This window comes from Amblyomma maculatum, chromosome 9 (assembly GCF_055883805.1).
Source record: "Amblyomma maculatum isolate TAMU_Amacu chromosome 9, ASM5588380v1, whole genome shotgun sequence".
Taxonomy (NCBI): domain Eukaryota; kingdom Metazoa; phylum Arthropoda; class Arachnida; order Ixodida; family Ixodidae; genus Amblyomma; species Amblyomma maculatum.
In genome coordinates, this window is record NC_139352.1 from 115,177,986 (window position 1) to 115,192,978 (window position 14,993).

Below are 14,993 nucleotides of genomic sequence, written 5' to 3' on the forward strand. Positions count from 1 at the left end.
ACGACAGCATCACAACGGCGACGCGCGCGCCCAGAAATCGTACATGTTGCAAGGTCAATGTACAACTGGTCGCGCAACTTGGAAGAAAGCGCGTGCAGCTGCCTACTGCCAGCGGCATCAACTCGATGATGAGGGCTCCTGCGAACTGTGAGGCAAATTACTAGCGCACAGAAAATAAGATCTGCCAGAACTCCAAAGAACTAGAAAGTAAACATAATATTCGCGCTCAGGAATGAATGCAGTTTTTGTTTCTTGCGTAAGAAAAAAACGTGTCACATTTTTAATAATATTTTAACTTGTTTCTAACGGCCTCTCTCGGCCACTTATTATCCGCTGCGTAGTTGCCCAAAGCTCAGATACGGCTCAGACCAAAGCTTTTTTTATGCGCGGGATGGGTGCGTCATCGTCCCCGGTTCAACGTTCATCGTTGCGCGCTGCGTACAGAGTGGGTTATCTGTAACAAACAGTCAGTATTTTATTATGCTAGTTGTGGTAGAGCTTTACAGCAAGGCTAAGACTGTCTGTGCTCGATGAGAAACTGATTGCCGCTGCATGTGCGCATTTCCGGACGATGGGACAATGCTGCGTCACAGCTCGGCGGCTCAACTCTGCCTCCCAGGCACGTCGCAAAAGTGGTGGCTTGTTTTACGGATACACGTCTGCATGAGCGGCGTATCGCTGCATGTTTTAATTGAGCGGTGAAGGTGAGATTTTATTGCCCAGAAGACGCGTGTCGCATTGCTCAAAACCTTCCGTTCCGCTCCCTTTGCTGCGTGTTTTGCTTGTTGCGTCCTATTACCGCACCAACGTTCGCTGAACGTGCTTTAGCTGTTATTACAGTGATGTTCCTATTGTCAATGGGATCTTTCTCATGAACATGTTAAATGCTTAAGTTGTAAATTTGTAACCTCACATTGACTCCTCTCAGTGGCAAATGAAGCGCGAGTAAAATAATGGAATCATGAACAGGGCGAGATTTATTGGAGCAAAACTATATCGTAGATATTTTGACTTCTCAGACGCATTAGCTTCTAAATACTAGTAATCCCAATTTGAATTGCTTACCTAAGCTCTTACAGGTTGGCGTTCTAGCGCTAGCGTTAGTTATTCCGTTCGTTTGTTTTTGTTGTTCTTTGACACTGATATGTACTTTGTTTGTTAGCAAGATTTTTTGCCCTTTTATAATCGCACCGCGTCTCGTTAGGAGACCTACGCTGAGGATATTTTGTTATCACGAGGATTTCATGAAGAACGTGAATGAGCGGTGGTCGCTTTCCCACACTTAAAGATTTCATTGTCGTGAAGCGTCTATGTAAGTAATCGTGAATTAATAAAGCCTGGCTTTCTATGCAGCACAGCTTCACTCATTTATGCCCTTAGTGAAATGCCTCAAGCCATGTGATTCTATCCATGTGCTTGCCGAATTCACTTGAAGGCCCTTGTTCACAAATGTGCCCGAAGAAATAAGCCCCAGAATGCGTTTACATGACGCGCGACGAAAGACTAGGCTAACGACGACGGAGGCAGAACGATGCTATGATAAGGTGGTTAAAGATGCCGTAACATTTCAGTTAACGTAAAACTTGAATGTAGAAATCCATGTCAAGTCAAGTTGGCTGAACAGTTACGGTGTCCATTTTTCTGCCTTATCCGAGCATCGTTCTGCCTCCGTCGTTGTTGGCCTTGTTTTTCGTTCAAAAGTAAAAAGACGATCAAATTCCCCGCCAAAAGCACGTCCCTGTGACGTCACAAGCAACGTCACGTGATTGTTGTGCCTCACAGTTCGCAGGGGGCGCTGGGAGACTAAAGCCTCGCTCAGAGTCGACACGCAGGCTTCTATGGGAGTTACGCTACCATTTGTTCTTCTACCATGCATGTTGTTCGTCTGAAGCCTTATTACGCGCGTTAAAGAATCCGTTGTGATTAAACTTTGTAATGTTTTCATTTAAGTTGCTTTGTTTATTTTAGAACATCGAGGCGATGTTTTTTAAGGGGGGAGTAATGCCGCGAAACCTTTAAAACTGTATTTGTTGTTTTTTAACAGCAGCTGGCATGCGGGCATATCACTGTGATCATGGCACGCGTATCAATTCTGTATCCCGTGTTTGCTCATGCTCGTTGTCGCGATACGACGCGCTATCATTTTCTTTGTCGCGAAAGATGCGCCGAGATCTGTCTCGAAGATTCCGATCAATTGCGTTGTTTCTACAATGTTCCAGGTTGTGCTAGTAGCAGTTTGCGACGTTATCTAGATTGTTCTGAGCAGCCTTTAAATTGAGCGTTGACGAGTGCGACGGGCATTCGTTGTTCAACGACCGACGAGCACGTTTGTTGCTATCGCCGCCGCCGAGTTGCTTAGTTCTTTTGCTGGCTCAAGTCAGCCCAATAAAGAGTTACTTTCAGTACCATCAAGCCTGTGTATTTTTTTGGGTGTCAACGGCCTTGTCACCACTACGTGACAATATGTAATAAGCAAATTTGTGATGGCAGTCAGCAGTCTGTTTCAGGCTACCGGTCCAGTTAACAATCACAATTGACACATATGATGGATGCAAAACGTGTTGCCGTGAAAGAAATGCAGGATACGTTAGGCACTGCTTATTACATATTAGACATGTGAAGGCATGACAAGCTGAAATGGTCCATGCATTGCATTATAGCAAACAGTAAGTCATTAAAAGATGCATGCATCACATGGATCTCAATTTGACACCACACATGTGCTAGCACTTACAAAACATACAATGCCATTACTCTTCATGCGATTTACACAACAATATTTTCATGTTTTCTAAAGGCTACGCACAGTTCTTTACTACATAGAAAGTACATATTTATAATGCCCCTAGTTACCCAAATATAACATGACAGCCTTAGTAACAATGTACGACATTTCTTCTTGCTGCGCTGGACTGAAATTCTGAGGCTGAATGTCCCGAAATCTGGTTGTATTGAGACTTTATGATATGCTCCATCAACTTTATTTCAGGTATGAAGGCATTATGCTCAAATTTATTAAGCTTAATCTAAAACAAGCCCTGATCACTGTGAAATGACTCACATAGTATTATAATAATCATAGCCCAAACGAGAATAGGATATCCATCAGGCGCTTAATTGTTTTTGGAAACAGGGTAACCAAAACAGTGAGAGCGAGGTCATCCTTTAATACTACACCTCATTTAGTTTTTTTTTTCCTAATCAACATCACTCCAGCATCACAATTCTGACCTGAAAAATTGCACAGTTGAATGACCTATAGTATCGTATCTCCATTCCCTGTCCTCACGGCCTTTTTTTTTTTTTAGCCCCCTACTGTCATCGACTATTGCAGCTAGGATGCTCATATATAATGACAAACAAGCGCCGGCGCCGTGTTGCCGGCCGGCATTGTATGCATACGCCGGCGCGTTACTTTGGAGTTAGGAAATTAGGTCATTTTAGTCAATTAGAGCGGTCACCGCGCGCATTTTTGGTTAAAAAATTTATAATGAACTATTTCGCTTAGAAAAAGGCCGAATTATATTGGGACGCGTGGCAACGGGACTGGCAACCGTTACCGAGAGCCCGCGCGCCTGAAACACGTCGCACCGAGAAAGCTATTTTACAAGAAAACGTTTTGTAACTAATATAATTTCAAGTACGAAATGTACAGAAAAGCGAAATCACCGCAAACATGGTGTACAGTTGTCAGTGGAAAATTCGCCCGGCCGGCCTACGAACAGGTCAAACCGCGTTGGTGAACTTCGATTGTTTTTGTCGCTGAAAGGTCTCGCACAGACCTAGACAAGGAAGAGCAATAAACTGTGCTTTCCCCGGCAATGCGTGCGGTGTGACAAGCTGGTTCGGAAACTTCTTCGCGGCTCGAAGCGCATATATGTGCTATTTGACGTTGCTGCCGTTTCCATGGTGTCCGCACCGCGCGCAAGCTAGGCCTCCAATAAAGCGGAGAGTTGAGCTAGTTGGTGCGACATTTTTTCAAAACATACAGCGCAAGAAACAAAGGACAAGCGAGTAGACGGGGACAGCGCTGTCCCGTCTACTCACTTATCCTTCGTATCTTGCGCTGTGTGCGTCAGCTTGCGGCCCGCCGGACCGGGCGCTCTCAAAAGCATGGGGATCCAGGGATGGCCTAGGGAAAACACGTGCACCCTTCATTCGGACATGATGTCATAAAATATTACGTGACCCATGACGTTGTTTGGTACGTCAATTATGACGTCCCATATTTTGTGCTAATCAGCGTTTCCAGCCGAACTACCTTGTGTCTCACGCCCTTCGCGACTCGCCAGTGTGCACAGAGCATAACAATTGCAAAGAATTCTCACATATCTGCCTGTAAGTTTTCTCAAGCAAATTTTATAACCACTTTTATTATTGTAAACATAGAAAGGAGGCCTCCTAAAGATGCAAGCATAGATATTCTAAAAGAAAATGAATTTCGTTGTGCAACCAGCCTTTTCTTGGATAGTTCTTTTTTCACTGATGCCACTGTAGCTATTACTCAGTTAAAAACCAGGCTTAGCTAGAACGGTTTATCCTAGATACATTTCACAGCTCATATACCTTCTCTCGCTATAGTGCATACAAGAGGTCCCACGCTAAAAAGAGCTCTTGATTGTCTGTAGTTAAAGGTCATGTGAAGTAACCTTGCTACCGAATTGGTTTGTCCAATGAAAAGATCAAGGTTACGTCCAATATAATGCCGTTGAATAATGGCAACGTTAAGCTTTAAAATAAATATTTATGGAGCAGAGACTGCCGCTGGATGAATACGCTGCTGATGCGATTCCAGTGCCGCCTTTCTGGTATACGCCTTTGAGCATAAAGCACATTTGAATGGTTTTTCATCGGTATGGAATTGCAGGTGACGCTTCAGGTGGGGCTGCTGAACAAAGGCCTTGGAACACAGGTGGCACCTATGTGGTCTCTCGCCTGTGTGGATGCGTATGTGAATGTCTAAGTTTGCCTGCGCAGAGAAGCCCCGGCCGCAATCAGGACACCGGAAGGGGTGCTGTCCGGTGTGTTTCCTCTGATGTCGTGTCATGGAGGCGCGTTCAGTTGTGGTATAGCCACACTCGGGACACTGCAGTGACCGTCTTGCCCCTTGTGGTGCTTGCCGAGGCAATTCATTTGACGGGCCAGGAGTGGTCGCCAAGCCTGAATCAATAAAGAAGGCACATGCTCTTAAATACAGGAGAGAGATTTCTCCATACACAGATAAGAGCTCGTCAATCTCTTGAGAGAAATCAAGGAAGCAAGAAACGTCCTTATTTTTACCAGTGAGCGCAAATGGAAATTGCAAGCAGGAAGCCAAATGGCATGCTAATGATTGCTCTTTACGTGAAGAATCATGTGTGGAAATTTCCTTTTCTGAGCTATGCAAAATTATAACAGAAAACAATGATGAAAGTGCTCACATGGAATCTAGAAACACTGAAATAACAAGTTCCAGATTTCACCACAAAGGAGAACTGCTCCTAAAATCTCAAGTTCACTTTACTCTTTGTTTTGCCCTGGGGGGGTTACTAACGGACCTCGGGCTCTGCTCTCAAAGCCAAACGTTTCACCGCTAGCTCGCGCCACACCGTGACAAGGAAAAGCAACACACCGAGGCCCAGCCAGCGGACCAAGCTGTTTATCCCTAAATTCTTCCTCGGTCTCGTAGCAGCATCCGCACGCTCCGCATCGCGGCGTCGTCTCTCCCAGGATGCAGATGCTGTAAGAGGGGAGGGGGAAGGAGGGGCCGCCCGGCGCGCTACATCAGTTCTCACTCGCGCCCTCTCCGCAACAGCTCCGGGGGAAGGAGGCCAGGAGGGGAAAGATGAGAGCTCCAAGTGAAAGAGCAAGATAGGGCGTTCGCCGCATCGTGCGCGCGATGGAAATATTGAATCCCCACAGCACATAACTTGCAATTACAAAAGAAATGAAGCGCAAACAGCTATATCATGAAAAATATGACAGCTTCCCACAAAAAAAAAAAAAGAAAAGAAAACGAAGCTTCTGTGGGACAGCGCACAAGCCGATAAACTTGAGGGTAAAAAGATATACCTGGTTCATGACAAAGTCAAGTTTGATAAAGTTCTTTTTTTCTGGCGTGAGGCCAAGAACATGCGTGTAAGGGTAATCAGCAAACCCTCCCCGCAGCCAGAAACTCCCAAAAGTGCGACAAGCAATTGCGTGTTACTAACCTAAACGCTCGCAGCGTGCTAAACAAAACAGAAAACCTTGAAGTTACTTTATTAGAACGCATGCCATATCGCAGTGATAACGGAGACATGGCAACGGTCTGAAATAAGTGACGTTCCCTCAGTGCTATTAAGTTTTCCGCAAGGATCGGAATTCTAGCGGAGGCGACGTTGCAGTCCTTATTAAGAACCATGTAGAGGCTGTTCTCCTGGAAGACGATGCAAGTCTCGAATGCTCAGGCATAAAAATCACGAGTTGGGGCCACAAGTTTATTTTGTTCGCCATTTACAGACCCCCATATGCGCTGCCTGAATATTTACTCGAGCTACAAAGAAACATGTCCCAATTCTAATCGAATAAATTGTTACTAGTAGGTAACCTTAATATACCTGACATCAATTGGGAGAATTTGCAAGCACTTTCGCGGAACAGTAAACATTTAAACACTATGCTTGACATAATGCTAACGCACCATCTAATTCAAATAGTTCAGGAGCCAACACGTGTGCAAGGACCTTGGAAATCTGTTCTTGACCTGGTATTTTTTGTCCAGATTGTTTACTGAGTATTGTTTACTGTTGCAGTTGTAGAAGGTATATCAGATCACCGACTTGTCAATATCGGTGCACCAAAAGTCACTTCCGGCTCATCTGAAAACCTTGTAAAGCGATCCTTCAAGGACTACTCACGTGCAAATGATGCAGCCATAATTGAACATATGGAAACCTGCCTTACAGACTTTAACGACAGTGACGTGACAACATTTTCGCGCCGTTTTAAAGACATTTGTAAGTTCTGTATTGATAAGTTTGTGCTTGATAAATGCAAACTGATTCGCAAATAAAATTCCTCGATGACACGTGACATTCATATGACCCACAAGATAAAAAGGTTAAAGAAAAACCCCTACAACTCGATCATGTTATTGAAATAAAGAAAAACTTGCGCGTGCAGTAGGACCTCGAAGGAACGCTACTTCAATACAGTATTCCGAAACTTTATTTTGAACAGCCCGAAAAATGCTGGAATCATATGAGCGAAAAAAAGAAACCAGTATCCCAGATTTGCATTGATGGTGCAATATTAGCGATCGCCGGGATATTTAAGGTGTTATTTCTATAGTTTATTTTCTAATTCTGGCATTTGTTCACCCAATGAAAAAATGTTTCACCCATCTGAAGCAAATTTTATTTCACACCCTGGCATAGTTTCGGTGCTATTAAACTTGAAAATAAATCTTCATATTGTCCTGACTACCTTGAAAACATATTTTTTAAACAATACGCTGGATCCATTGCAAAGTTCCTTGTTATTATATTTCGTGCATCATAATTCGCTGGAAAATTACCGGATACTGGAAGATAGCCAGAGTTGTACCCGTGTTCAAGAAGGGCGACCATTCAATGTTAGAAAATTATCGTCCAATATCACTGACATCCTCATGTTTTAAGCTAACTGAACATATTATTGCCAATCAGATTAATGAATTTCTGGATAAACACTCAATACTATTTCATCTTCAACACGGATTCAGAAAAGGCTATTTGACAATTACAGAACTAGTTGCCATAATACATTAACTCGCCTCGATAAAATGGTCAAACTGATGCTCCTTTTCTTGATTTCAGCAAAGCCTTCGATAGTGTTCCACATGACAAACTAATGCTAAAAGTGCGGCATCTTAAGCTTCCAGAAATTTTGATTGCATGTATAACGAGCTCTTTTACAAATCGCCGCCAGTTCGCAACAATTAATGAGCAACTATCTGGCTCTCTACCGGTCACATCAGGAGCTCCTCAAGGAAGTGTCGTAGGGCCATTGCTTTTTTTTTTTAATTTACATAAATGGCATTAGCATGAAATTAATTCCACTGTAAAAATCGGTTTGTCTGCGGACGATTGTGTGTTTTTCAAGAAATCACGTTATCAAATGATCAAATCGATTTAAATGGTTCTCTTGCTGGCATTTTTGATTGGTGCGAAATCTGGGGAATGCTGCTCAACACTGAAAAAAAAAACGACCTTTATTCGCTTTTCTCGTCAAAAAGCTCCATTATCCTTTATTTACACGTTAGGTTCATCGCCTTTGCAGGAACAAATCAATTATAAGTACTTGCGTTTCACAATTGCTAACAATTTATCATGGAATATACACATTGATAATATATGTTCTTCGGCCTCGCGTAAATTATATATATATATATATATATATATATATATATATATATATATATATATATATATATATATATATATAATATATATATATTATATATATAGGATGCGAGAACATTTAACATACTAGGCCGCTTTAAAAAACTATAGAGCGAAGTGCACGCTTCATTATATATATATACACACATTGAGGGGAAATGAGGGTACTCGTTATAATAAATGAAGGAAAGAAGCCAACAGTCGGCGAGACCAAGGAAAGCATTGGGGATTGTACTTTATGTCTTTTACATAAATTAGTAATGTAATCTGTCTAGGGGAAAGACAAACACAAAGTAGAAGGAAAAACAACGTGCCGTTGGTGGGGACCGAACCCAAAACCTCCGAATATCGCGTCCGGTGCTCTTCCAACTGAGCTACATCGGCCGCTGTCCCCATTGGTTCGGTCCCCACCATCGGCACGTTGTTTTTCCATCTACTTTGTGTTTACCTTTCCCCTAGACAAATTACATTACTAATTTATGTGATTACCGAAGTAAAAATAAAAAAAAGACTTAAAGTACAATCCCCAATGCTTTCCTTGGTCTCGCCGACTGTTGGCTTCTTTCCTTCATTTATTATAACGAGTACCCTAATTTCCCCTCCATTTATCTGCTTGTAGCCTACGGGGGTCTCGGTTCTGGCAGTCTTGAAGCCATAGGTAGCGTAAGAGGGTTCTAGCACAGCTTTCGCCCTCACTCTTAATCACGTTCTACGCGACGCTGGCGGTAACACAGGACGTTCCACGTCCACCGCTATGGTTGAGGGCGGCGCTTGTGAACACTCTCAAGGTTCGTATACAGAAAACATTAATACCCAAGAAAGTAGCAGGTGGGACAGCGGCCGATGTAGCGCAGTTGGAAGAGCACCGGACGCGATATTCGGAGGTCGTGGGTTTGGTCCCCACCATCGGCACGTTGTTTTTCTTCTACTTTGTGTTTATTGTTCCCCTAGACAGATTACCTTACTAATTTATGTGATTACCGAAGTAAAAAAAAAAAAAAGACAAAGTACAATCCCCAATGCTTTCCTTGGCCTCGCCGACTGTTGGCTTCTTTCCTTCATATATATATATATATATATATATATATATATATATATATATATATATATATATATATATATATATATATATATATATATATATATATATATATATATATATATATCACATATATACACATATATACATATATAAATATATACATATACTTATATATATATACTTATATATAAGTAAATAGACGTACTTGGTTGCTAGAGGTTACATACAAGTGAAAAATTGCTTCAAACTGTTTCCAAGTTTATTTGGAGTCGACGTTTCGGCAGGAACCCTGCCTTTCTCAAGACTTGAGAAAGGCAGGGCTCCTGCCGAAACGTCGACTCCAAATAAACTTGGAAACAGTATGAACGTAAATTTGCATGCCTATAATTCCTTACTTAGACCTAAACTAGAATATGCATGCGTTGTTTGGGACCCGTTTACTACAAAAAAATATTAAATGTCCCGAAAAGGTAGAGGGAAAAGCTGTACGATTTATTTATTCGAAATTCTCTGGATAGGACTCTCCCTCACAAATAATGCGTGATAATGGCAATGAACTTCTTAAACATAAAAGGAAACACGACTGCGATTACTTTCCGCACTTTGTAATGAAAATTTAGCATTTGACCCTTCGATCTACAGAAACAGCGCTACTTACACAAAAAGAACAATAGATAAATTTCAAAATAAGGAACTAGTTGCAAGTCACAAAATTTTCTTACCTAAAATGGAAACCTACGGTATCCGTGGGAAAGCACTAGATTTAATGGAATCATACCTCTCCCATAGAACATAGACTTTAAAAGTTCCTTGTCTTCAGTACAGAATATCTGTACAGGAGTCTCCCAGGGAAGCATATTGGGTCCGTTTTTATATTTAATTTATCTAAATAATATTGTGCATTGTCAACCTGATAGTACATTTGTATCTTACGCCGATGATACTTCAGTGTTCATATCCGGGAAATCAGAAGATAATATTGAAGCAAAAGCAAGTAGAACAATTGATGCATTAAATACATGGGCAAAAGCAGATTTTCTGAAGACTAATTCTAAAAAGACTAAAATAGGTTGTACTTGCCGAGAGGTAAGGTGTTGTTTAAGCCACTCAATGTACGTTTAAACCGCGATCCTGTGGAGATAGTGGATTCTGTCAAAAGTTTTGTGGTCATGTTTTCAAAGCACTTTTCTTTCAAAGCGCTTTACACGAATACAGACTTTTAAGAGCATCAAAAGTGCTTCGCGGAGCGATGAAAATCATGTTAGTAATTTGACAGAACTTGCAAAAAACACCCATATTTCACAAGCTAGAAATAAAGAAATGTGATTAGTTCCTACACCTAGAGCATATTGCTCCGAAACATCTATATCTTATACGCTACCAGTGCTATTAAATAAATTAAACAAAGAAATGTTTGACCCTTTCCAACATCCAAATACTTTTAAGAGATTTTTTTGAACAAGTTTGTGTGATGACGCTGAATGTATTTTTGTGTTGGTACTTTTTGCTTCTTTTCCAAGGTGCGTTATCTTTTTTTGTGCTATAATATATAGCGCAGAATTTATTGCCGCTTGTCTGATGCTATGCCAATGTGAAAAAAGCGGCAGGATCTCTGTCAAACGACTGATTGATTGATTGATTGATTGATTGATTGCTTACTCGACAGCATCATCCGAATTCTCTAACACGTCTTATTTTACACGGACGGATGTATTGAAGTTTTAGTCTTTTTCCCCCAACTATAGCAGGTTGGAATTAATTTGACCGATGCATTCTTTATTTATAATATTGTTGTATTTCACCACCCTGCTTGGACCTGAGCAATGTCTGCATTATGGAATAAATAATAAATAAATACCGCGCTTTACACAGACAGTGAGGCTAACTAGCCGAGTGTTCATCCTATTCATAGATTTGTTTCAGCAGCATGCAGCAATGCGTTGTACTAACTGTTCCCAGCATCTTTTCAAAACACTACCAGTTATTAACAAGTTACCTCTTCAAGCATTATCTATCAATGTTTGCTTGCCATATGGGGGCTTTGGGTGCGAACCTATCCTGATGGAAGCAAAAGGCGCCTGTGTCAGTGCAAGCTTAAGACCTCCAGGTAATCAATCCTTCACTATGGCAGCCCTCATAACCCATATGTTGCTTCGAGGTGTTAAGCATCATAATTTACAATTCTGTTTCCTTTTCGCGCCAAATATATCTAGTGTATGGAGCTCCCCAGCATATGCAAATCGACCGTTCTGAACACAAGCCTAACATCTCTGGGAAATAATATATGTGTACGATATTAAAGAGGTAAGTTAGAACGTTTCATCTGTGACTGCCAGAAGACAGTTTGCTTTCTTTGCTGTGCTCACAAGAGTCACTAATGAGAAAGCTATCAAGGCATAAGTAAATAACCAAAGCATGACAACAGAATAGAGCACAAATATGATGGAAAAGCAAAACAAAGCAGCCTATAGCAGCTGTGGAGAATTAGGTTATGATTTGCGATAACAACGGCTTCATGTCACATTATATGCAGAATTATAGTGCATTATATGCAATAATAGGCAGATTTTATATCATTAATGAGCAACAGCAACTATACAAATTTTAAAGTTTAAATCAAGTTACCAGAAAAAGAAGTAGCACAGCAGGGCAACCCAAAGTGACATTTTATTTTCAGGGCTACGTTATCCCAACAAATTAGCAAGGCAGCAATTTATTGGAGTCACAGTGTCAGTACACAGGAGAGGAATGAAGTTAAGAAACTTTCAGAAGCGCACTTAAGTCGCCTTCCTTGCAGCGAGGTGAAAACATTTTGTTTGCCCTGCTGCGATCCTTGGAAAGCTGCTGATTCCTCGAGAGAGAGAGAGAGAGAGAGAGCAAATGTTTCAGGAGAAAGAGCAGAGAAAAAAGAAAGAGCGTTGCTCCATTTGTGGAGAGGAAGCAGGAGAGGGAGAGGAGAGGAGGAGGAAAGCGAGGGGAGGATTGCTAGAGAGAGGGGAGGAAAGAAAGAGGAGAAGAGAGAGATTCACTCTTTCTCCTTACTATCATTATCCCTAACTACAACTTGGTCACTATATACAAGAACCTCGCCACCGATATCCCGTGGAATCTCGCACACACATCTTGAGCACCCTTTCTGGGGACGCCACTCATGGCTTCCACCTTAAAAGGCTCACCAAAGACGTACTAAAGCCAACCTGATACAGTGAAGTATTCTACAACTATGAAAGATACATGCAATGATACAGATACAGATGCAATGATAAGATACAGAGCTGCAATAAGTTCTTAACCCTCGTAAGCCCCGAAGTGCTCAAAATAATGCACTTGGCTATTGCAGCATACAACAGAGGCTGTTTAGTGAATTCTAATTGTCGGATGCAACATGTGAAAGTAAAATTATTTATAAAATGAGAATTTTAGCTGGTTCCCTTTGGACACTTTGTAACTCGCACTGGGCGCGACAGCATATTATGGGGCTTAATGATTAGATTAGTACTCAAAATAAATAATCTAAATTTTATTTTTTTTTATTTTAATAAGCAAAAGTGTAGTACAAAATTCAAGACTGTCAGTATCAAAAGTGAGCCCCCTTGTTAAAGTTGTCTTATTCAGCAACGTGCCTCTAGATATAGATGGGGAAAAAAACAAGCATCTAAAAGATGCTGAGTTGCCTTTTATGCCTTGCAAATTTATAAAATGGTTCCGAATTTCTAATGCATAAAATACATTTGCATACGTTATGTATTTGAGGACGTAGGAGAAGTTAATATAGTTTTGGTGGCAATAGTCTGCACAGCGACAGTATTCTATAAATGTGCAATGCATGAAATCCAACTCAAAAAAGATTTCAGATGCATATTCTGACATTTGATATTTCAGGCCAGATAGCCAAATAAAAAAAAATTAAATAAACGTCTGACTTTTGATGTTGGGAACATTTAATTCTGCAAAATTATATAAATTCAGAAATTTGACTAGTTAATTTTATTTATTTTTTTTTTGTCCAGTCACTAAGCTCTACAACGTATAGTAGACAACACCTGCTTGCTGTACAACCTTACCTGCACAGACCTTACCGAGGCACCTGCTATAGTCTTTAAAATAGAAATCTGCAATCAGAATAAAAGAATACAAAAACGCTGCCACGTTTATGCATCGATTTAGGCTATCAGGGGGAAATCGTTGCTGAACAGGGTGCTCACCAACGTGCGTCCTTTCGTGAAGCTTCAAGTCAGCCTCAGAATTTGCAGTGTAATCACACTCTGGGCACATGAACTGCTGTTTTTCTTCTTGAGAAGTTCTTTGAGGCCGTGGCGAGGCATGACCGGTGGCCATATCTGCATTAAGAAAGCCTAAGTTAAAAACAATGGGAGGGATGTGCTTCCATTATAAAAGTAAGAGCTAATCCATCGCTCTCTATTTTTTTATTGGGGGGGGGGGGGGGGAGGAGGGGGGATTTTGGCAGGTCCTAACTGTTATTTTTCATATAATGTGATTTTTATCTTTAAAGATACATTAGCCCCAAAATTACACTTTGTAAATTTATTTTACGCAATTTGAAAGCATATTTTACCCCTAAAGAAAAAGATGATGATGATGATGGATTTTAATGGAGCAAGGGCGACTCAGGCCAAAGAGCGCCAGACTCAAGGTTAACGGTGTACTCAAGTTTATATAATGGAATAGTTGTAATTTTTCATGAAGGAATAAAAAACAGTGGTGTATAGGGCCTAAAAATGTATTCGCTCTGTAAAATTGCTAAAAACAATGGTGTATAGGGCCTAAAATTCATTTGCGATATATAATGAATGTGCAATGTATAAGTAGATGTTTTAAAGGATCTCATCCGTCCTCTCAAGGAGGAGCGGGCTGAGACCTACGTCGATAAGAAATTTCATGTAAAAAGCCTACTTGCGATAAAAATTTAAGCACCTGTTTTAAAGGAAAAATTGGGTTGTCGCCAATAAAAATGGATGGGTGTGCAGGTATTTGATGAGTGAACAAGGAGGGAAAATGACGTCTTCTTTCTTGTTCCAGTTGTACACATATGATTAAAACATGAATGACAGTGAGCCGATCACCACATCTCGAGCAGTGCGGTGCAGGAGAGTTGGTTAAAAGATATGTATGAGTTATGTATGTGTGACCAATTCTCAGCCTGCACAGGGCTACTTCTTTAAATCTGTCTTGTTTTGCTGTGGTGTATCTGCCTATCCTTGGCTTTATTGTGTGTAGTTTATTTTCTGATGCTGCGTCCCATTCCTCTTGCCATTGTTGTCGAATCATGTTTTTTATGTGTGATTTGAGGTCATGATAAGTTATCTTATCAATGTCTGTGCCATTTCGAAGGGCAGCTGACGCAGCTAGCCTATCAGCTGCCTCATTACCCGGTATACAGCGGTGGCCTGGCACCCAACACAGTGTAATTTTAATTTCTAGTTCATGGGCAAACATAAGGGTGTTATAAAGAGAGTTCAGTACTGGGTTCTTATTATGCAATTTCCAAAAGGATAGGGACGTTAAAACACTGAGGGAGTCTGTGTAGA

At 41.0% G+C, this 14,993-nt stretch overlaps 1 long non-coding RNA gene across 1 annotated transcript in view; it reads right to left on the reverse strand.

Moving 5' to 3' along the window:
- Positions 1–4,339: 4,339 nt before the first annotated feature.
- The window catches only part of LOC146180198 (uncharacterized), a 55,743-nt gene continuing 45,089 nt past the window's right edge, over positions 4,340–14,993 (reverse strand). The window contains exons 2-3 of the long non-coding RNA XR_014700961.1: positions 13,650–13,784; positions 4,340–5,160 (exon numbers count right to left, since the gene is read on the reverse strand). This is a non-coding gene — a long non-coding RNA (uncharacterized LOC146180198). The remainder of the gene's footprint in view (positions 5,161–13,649; positions 13,785–14,993) is intronic.